Source organism: Lactuca virosa, chromosome 8 (genome assembly GCF_052849685.1).
Source record: "Lactuca virosa cultivar CGN04683 chromosome 8, Lactuca_virosa_CGN04683_v6, whole genome shotgun sequence".
NCBI classification, from domain to species: Eukaryota; Viridiplantae; Streptophyta; class Magnoliopsida; order Asterales; family Asteraceae; genus Lactuca; species Lactuca virosa.
This window is the reverse complement of record NC_136433.1, coordinates 203,530,763-203,538,914: the sequence shown is the minus strand read 5'-3', so window position 1 is coordinate 203,538,914 and position 8,152 is coordinate 203,530,763. Positions and strand designations below refer to the sequence as shown.

The window sequence follows — 8,152 nt, the reverse complement described above, 5'->3', positions numbered from 1 at the left end:
TAACCCCATTCAGATATTACTTTGATTTTTCTTTACATGTGTTTAAGTTTGTAATAAGAATTAATTAAAATCTAATATCACATGTGTAAATAAATTACAGGAATGGATGAAAAGCATTTGTTAAGTTGGATTTTCTATTGCAGAAGCAAATGTTCTTACAGATATTTCAACATGGTTATTCATGCATTACTTGAATGAACACAGTTAGTCATAAAAGAATTTTTACTCTACTTTTCGGTTGATTTTACTTGATAAATAGGTTTATTACAGCTTTTTTATGGTTTTTGTTTGATAAATTATTTAACTTACACATATATATCTGTTTGGTATCGTGGTATTACATATTAAACTTATGATGCTAACATCTTACAACATCTTAGGTTGTGTATAAACAACAAAACGATGTGTGGGGAGATAGATGCTAAAGCTGCAGAAATAGAGGCCAAACAACAAATCAATGCAAGAAATTAAGCAATGGAGAAGATGTATGTGGCAATGCCAAATATGAGAGGAAATTGAGAATTATAGTAAATTATACTTTGATATCAAATATCAATCAATGTTAAACTTTGATATTTGATGTTTTTAGAGGTTTTGGTAAACTTGATAGTTGATGCTTTTAGAATTTTAATGTTAAACTTTAGTTTTTGGATTGTATAATAATGAATTATTTTTGTATTTAAATTTTAATGTTTGTTTTGGGATTGTATAATTATTTGATTTTTTTAGTATTTTTGTTTTAGATTTGTAATAAAAAAATGATATTATATATTTGCAAAGGATCAGCGATGGAATGAAAAAAAAATGTTATCTTAAATTTGCAAGTGATCAGCGATGGACAATAAAAAACAGATATTTAGATTTGCGACAATCAACGACGGAATAATGCTATTAATTTTGTCGCCAATGCCGTAAAAACTGCAATAGGTGGAGAATTTGCGATGGATTATCTGTCGCTAAGTACGTCGCAAGGAAAAACTAGTTCGTCGCTAAAACGCTAGCTAAATTATTAGCCACACTTTAACTGGCTGTGGAGGAAGTCACTCGTTGATCCGTCGCAAGCTTCCATTAGCGACGACATAGCGACTGAATATTCCGTCTCTGAATATTACACTTACTGGTGCAACAATTTGTTTCATTTGTGCAGGGTCTCATTGTAACATGAAGTAGTAGTAGTAGTCTACATGCACATCTTGGTTGGATCCTACTAATAAAAGACACCACTAAAAGACCCTCTATGGTACAACGTTAAGGTAGTGTTTGGTATGTGAACTAGATAGGACTGGACAGGACTAGACAGAACTGAACAGGACTGGACAAACTTTTTGTATAGCCATTTGGTAAGATTAAAACATGATGTAACATCAAGTTAAAATTACCAATTTATCCTTGAATGCTACCAAATTGTTTCTACGATAAATGAGATATCTAATACAAATTTAATAAATGCCTGTATATTTAAAGGTTTATATAATATATATATATTAGTGTGTGTATGTTTTGAAAATTACGCAAGAACCTAGATACCCACTAACTTTTTCACCTTCTTCTCTGCGTCTCCTCTCCTCTGTACAAGTAACCATGAACAATTTACAAAATGAAATTCAAGTTTTCTCCTAGCGATTAATAATCTAATTTTTTTTTTTACCAAACAAATAAAGTTGCACTTGCAAACGCGTGGAGTCAAACCCTTCAAATAAAATCCATGCAGTTACTATTTAATGCTGGAAAAGTTTTGTGTCTTTGATAATTTTGTGTTTGGTCCTTTGAAAACTTCTTGAGGAATAAATTGGAACTCCAAACATAAAAAATAATGATGTTGTATTTCTTTGATGATTTATTCGTATACTATTTCAATTTTGACATTGATGGAGTCTTGAAGATGATGATGGTGAAGAGGTAAAGCGTCCAAAAGAAATGACAGTTTGAAGGAGAAGAGAAAGTGACATTTTACTTGAGGGTATTTTTGTCCAATGGTTCTTATCCCACATTGTTCTATTCTTTTGGTTGGACTAAATTTCATCACTTTAGTCCCATTTGACTTGGTCATTGTCTCATCTTGTCCATGTTCTCATAATGCCAAGCACCATCTAAAATAGTTTTGTTTGTTCTGTCCGGTTCAGTCCCACATACCAAACGGTGCCTAAAAGTACCTAGTGATAAGATATCAACGTGTGTGAGTTTTTTTAGGATATGGAATGCGCCCTTGCCATCCTTTTTGTTTATTTATTTATTTATTTTTTAATGAAGGCATGTTTTTTTGCATGCGGTTTGGTACTTTAAAAGAACATATATGTAGTTTATTAGATTCAGCCGAAACATTTGGATCCTAATTGTAAGAGAGAGAGAGAGAGAGAGAGAGAGAGAGATGTCGTCCTTCATGAGGTGTTCGTTACCTGGCATAAGTCTACTTTGAAGTTTAAGGAGTGGACTAATCTAAACCTTCACGGGCATCAACCTAAACCCTAATCGCTAACGACAAATGATCATATGTCACACTATTTGTCTAGGTCTAAGATTACCATAATCTTATATTGGTGTTTAGTTAAGTGTCTTTGAGCATTGGTCTTTTTATTTATGGGAAAATCAGAGTAGTGGCTACTTTGTTATGGAAGATACAACTAAATAACAAAACTTTTATCAAATGACTATTAAACTAGTTGTGAGACCAGATTGATTAACACAAAATGTTAAATAGGAACGATTATATGGGAAATTTATTTAAATTTGAAATCGAAAATAAATAAAATTTATGAGAAAAAAAACATGTGAAAAATAAATAAATTAAAATTATCTGTTTAGCTATCTGACTCGTATACTAAACGGGTTAATTATAACAATACGTTAAATATAAAAGTTTAAACTGTAAATTTTATTTGAAATTGAAATTGAAATTTAAAATTAAAATTTGAAATTACTAGTCATTATGGTAAGTTTATTTTATGGAAACTAAATTAATAATATATGAGAAATGAAAGTGAAGTAAATGACAAGTGGAAAATAAATATATATCTCAAAATTTTAATAAAATGACATGTGACCAATTGAACGAGAAAAAAAATGTCGAAAAGTCATTCGTATTTATTAGGGTAGATCCGAAAAAGTAGTTTGAATGTGGATGATATATAATATAATGTGGACTTTTTATTTATTAATACCAAATAGTGTTCGAAGAGAATTACTACCCTTTTATTTTGAAATGTTTAGGTTCATTGTTTTTCAAGTAAATGGCACCACTTGTCCCTTATGTCGTAATCAATCTTGTTTTTTGTATTTTTTTTAATTAGTTTTTAATAAACAAGCATAACATTTTCTCGAAACATCGGATGTAATTTTTGGATTTTGGTCATTTTCTTGAAATTTCGGAATACCACTACTACAAAATGTGTTATAGGACTCACCATTTAGGATCCAGTTTTTGGAAAAACCGAGATATATTATGAAAAAACTGGGATCTAAAAGGGGATAAGCAATATGACCCGATTCTTTTTTAAAAACCGGGGTATATGTTATAATTATGTAACCCGGTTTCCAGCGTAACAACCGAGACTTTTTGTTGTATGGGTATATGACCCGGTCTTGAAAAACAACCGAGTTCTATTAATGTTACTAGGAGACAATATATTTGTGATGAAAAAAGAATACAACATCTTAATTTTTGACATCCCGCCATAAAAATTTGGTATGCTACCTATCAATTTTCGATATTTCGATATCCCGCCATCTGACCCATATACATTTTGGAGCTACTCTCTACGACCACAACCAGTGAAAGCTTAGAAAGTTAGAAACCACCAATACCCTAATACTCCAAAACATCATGAATTCAAAGTTTTATCGTCGGTATCCTAACTAGAGCCATACCAAACAATGTCATTGAGGTATAATTTCGACTAAAATTCATTCTTTATGCATATAAGGTTTTGGAATCTATTTAGATGACTTGAGTCATCGATCCTCTATTTTGGTTTAATATATGTGCACAATTCAATCTAGGGTTCGTTATTGGGTTGATGGTTTTTCGTGTTTCCTATTCCTTCATCTGTAAACGAGTGCAAAACATACAATTTTTGGTGCAAAATCCTAAATCATATGACAATTTGAAAACCTAATAGAACTACTAAATTGCTTTAAACTTGTATAGAGATGCCGGCTATAGTTTCCTTACTAGCCTTTACTCTAAAATCAAACTTTATAAATGATATGACAACCATATATCTAATCCTAATCATACTGTAATGTTTACTCCTATTAGCTTTTTACCAATTTATGTAATTATAGTAAATTACTAACATGCGCATCTGTAGTTGAATAATTGAAATATGATGTTATTAATAAATGTCAATGTGAGAAAAAGAGGAAGACTGCAATTAAACATCCACTGTTTTGTTAGTGCTAATTGTAAGAGTGGTTGGTAAAGACGAGTAACATCCTCTATGTTCTATCCTATGTATGTTGTTTGTAAGAAAAATGTAATATTTGTTTTGTAATATACCTCAATGGTCTTATCTATATGATTCATCATAAAAAGTTGTTGACATGTTGCAGAGAGTACACATTCATAAGCAAAAATGTGAAGCATTTGTTACTTATAAATTCTGATACATTATTCCCTTCTGCATAGAATGAACCGTCTTTCCCATATCGTCTAACCACATAGGTATGCATTCCATTTAATATTAATATATTGCAATTAAGTGCACGGCCATTACTCATACATTTTGTGCTTAAATTAAATCTCCATGGTGTTTACTAAATGGGTAGTATGGTCCTGTACCATTGGTGCTGCAAAAGGCACAAACATATGGTTTTACCAATAACTTCTGAGGTAATTTTTTTATCACCTAATTTTGTGCAAATATGTTTACATGGGTTTATATTTTGAGCTTTAAGTACATCATATTTTATTTTTTTAACAAAATGTTTTGTTATTCTTAGATTTGTACCACATGATGGTAGAAGTACTAGTGTACCTTCTTGTTGGAGGTAAATGTATATAAGGCTTTAGCAGTATTTTGTTGAACTTTTTGGGTGATATTTGAAACTTGAAATAATGAATTATATTTTTTCAATGTAACTTGGTTGTGATTTTGATTTGAGAGCATACTAACGTAATAGTCAAATTGTATTACATCTCATTGACTTTTAGGAGCACAAATTCCATCTTTTCAAGTTTGAAATCACTCAACCTACAAACGGGTCTATTACTCTCTCTCATGTATATGTGTTAGTGTCAGGGTGTTTATTATATCTGAAGGACCTAATGGTATTACTTTAAGGAGTAAGAAAACGTAGAAGGTTATTACACATAAAAAAATCCTTCAACAAAATTGTTTTTTGTGACAACCCTATATGTCATATGGTGGTATCTAACTTTATATAACTGTATGTGTCAGGATGCTCAAGTGAGAAGCAAAAATGAATGCATCGAAATTGATACTTGTGATGGGAAGCTGGAAAGAAGTTGATTTGAAAATCCTCTCTACTAGCTATATATAAGAGAACATCTAGATGCTTTGTAATATTGGATCTTAGTGTTGATATATCTTAATATATTTAGGAATTTGCTTAGAAATTAAGTTGGGATTTTTTATTCATAAATGCAAAAGTAGCAATCTAACAAATAAGGAGTATATTTATTTGTATTAGCATTGCTATTGTTATTTAGCATGTCTATATTAATATAGTTTGTCCATCAATCCATACCTTTTGTTTTGTTTTGAATGTGTTTTCGATGTAAGTATCAGTTTGTGCATCATTTTAGTGATTGCTAACTGTAACATAGTATGATTTTGGATGTAAGTCTCAATACTTACTTTTACGAATAAAGCAACATAAAAACAAAAACGTTTGTGTTCTTTATATCATGGTTATTTGAATGCAATTGCCCTGGGTCTGTAATTTTTTTGAAGCTGAAAAGACCCGGTTATTTGAATGGAACCGGTGCATATTTAGTCGTTATATGAACATATATAACAGGTTTTGGGATTGGAACCACGATCTTATCTAATTATATGACCTGTTTTCTAGTGTTAGGACCGTGACGTAATCTCCTTGTATGGTTCGGTTGTGGGTACTATAATTACCTTATAGATCTCGGTTTTATAAAAACCACATTATTTTGACGCTGATAAGACCCGACTTTAAAACCGGGTATTATTTCTTTTTTCACATAGGACTCGCTGTCTATAAGAGTCGATTAAAAATCGGGCTATTTAATTGATTTAATTGGGTCCTTTAACTCTTTTTTAGTAGTGTACATTCTTTTTCTATTCAAAATCCAAAATATGTTTTCAGAATGTGCTTTTTTTTTATTAGAGAAAACACGTTTTATTTAAGAAAATATACAGAAAAATCCAAATTTTTTTAGAAAATTAACGATTAAGTCCTAAAAAAATTGAATAAAAAACCAAAAAAAAAACCGAGTAATTTATTAACTTTATAATTTTTTGACATTTTCAGCAGATTATCTGCTGAGATGGAATGCGAAGGTGTATATTGAAACGAAAAATCAACGCCCAAAGAAGGAAAACAAGTGGAACAAGGGTCAAACCCGTGTCCTTTAGGAGCACAATGCATGTACATCTTTACTGCTAGGTTGTAGCCTTTTTTTTTTAAACATTAGCTTATATATATATATATATATATATATATATATATATATATATATATATATATATATATATATATATATGTTAGAACATGAAAAAATGATTCTTATGCAATCTCAGATACAGAATGTCCGAAATAGAGAATGTGTCCGAGATGAAGGGATTCCGAAGTGAAGACTTAGTCCGAGATCAATCTTTGTTTGAATGTGTTTTGAGTGTATAATGCATGAAATGTGCCAAATACTATTTTGCACTGCTCTGAATGTCTTTTAGTAGAGTATACGAAACAAGATCAACAACAACGAGTGTATCAGCTTGTTGATCTTCAGTCTTCGTCAGTCCATGCACAGTTTTCTCTATAGTTGTCTTTTTGTGACTCCTTAGCTTTATAAGGAGTTATCAACCTTTGTAACAACAACAAGTGTTCACCTTTTTCACTTCCATCAAGTCAAAGAATCATTCAGTCAATCGGTCTCTCTTACATTCTTCTTGTTCGTATTTGTTGTACATTGTTCATACTTAAATTTATTCTATATTGAGCACTTTGTTGAGTTACTCAGTTTTGGAGACAAGACGGGTTTACCAGACATAACTGGAACCATATTACAAGCACTCATTGATATTAAGTTAATTCAAGGTTTGAGTTTTCAAACCTTGTCCATGCAAATCCTTGCATTCACAATTGGTATCAGATCCTAAGTGGTTGTCCTTTGAATCCATTAGAACAAATGATAGTTGATTAAAGGTTACCTTGGAATCTTAATCATTTATGTGTTTAGTATAAAAGTTCTTCTATATACCACTTCAGCCCTAGTATCTTAACTTCAATGGCTGCTTCTAATCAATCTCAACAAATGTATTCAATGCAAATCGCAAATAGCATGGGTTGCCCATCATGTGCCCCATTGCTAACTGTTAAAGCGTATGATCACTAAAAAGATAGAATAGAGAGATTTTGCTTGTTAAAGAAAAAGGAGAAGAAATATGGAGGTCTGTTGAGAGAAAAACTTGAGACACACTTGAACAAACGTTAGAACAAGTATAGTTGCGGAATAGTTTATCTCAAAGGATCTAAAAGCTCAACAATAATAATAAGTTAATGAGTTAGATAATTAGAGAGTTAGTTGCAGAAATGTAAGGAAATATAAATGACAGCATGTGATATATCAAGTATACACATAAGTTGATTCATAACATGGAATGCATTCAGACCAAGTTAGTAAGTGAGATCAAACTTAGTGATTAAGTCACGAATGACTTGCTCCGAAGAGAAATAATATTCAGTTATGTTCTAGTGAATTTTGAGAGTAAGGAGAGATTTAAGATGCGTAATCAGATAGAAGTGAGAGATGTAATTGATAGCATAGAAGTTGTGAAAGTTGTATTGAATAAGAAAGATTGAGCTCTATATATAGAGACTCAGGAATTACATTGGATCAAATCTCTAATAGTAGCCATGCAAGGCATATTGGACAATAGGGAGTATTACAACAAAAGTAGATAAGGTAAAGTAATCTAGTAAGAAAGAATGATTGCGGTTG

At 31.1% G+C, this 8,152-nt stretch overlaps 1 long non-coding RNA gene across 1 annotated transcript; it reads left to right on the top strand.

Annotated features, from left to right (window-relative positions):
• Positions 1–3,749: 3,749 nt before the first annotated feature.
• LOC145128904 (uncharacterized) lies at positions 3,750–5,447 on the top strand. The gene is made up of 3 exons (XR_013717163.1): positions 3,750–3,881; positions 4,549–4,828; positions 5,397–5,447. It is a non-coding gene; the product is annotated as an uncharacterized LOC145128904 (long non-coding RNA).
• Positions 5,448–8,152: the final 2,705 nt, after the last annotated feature.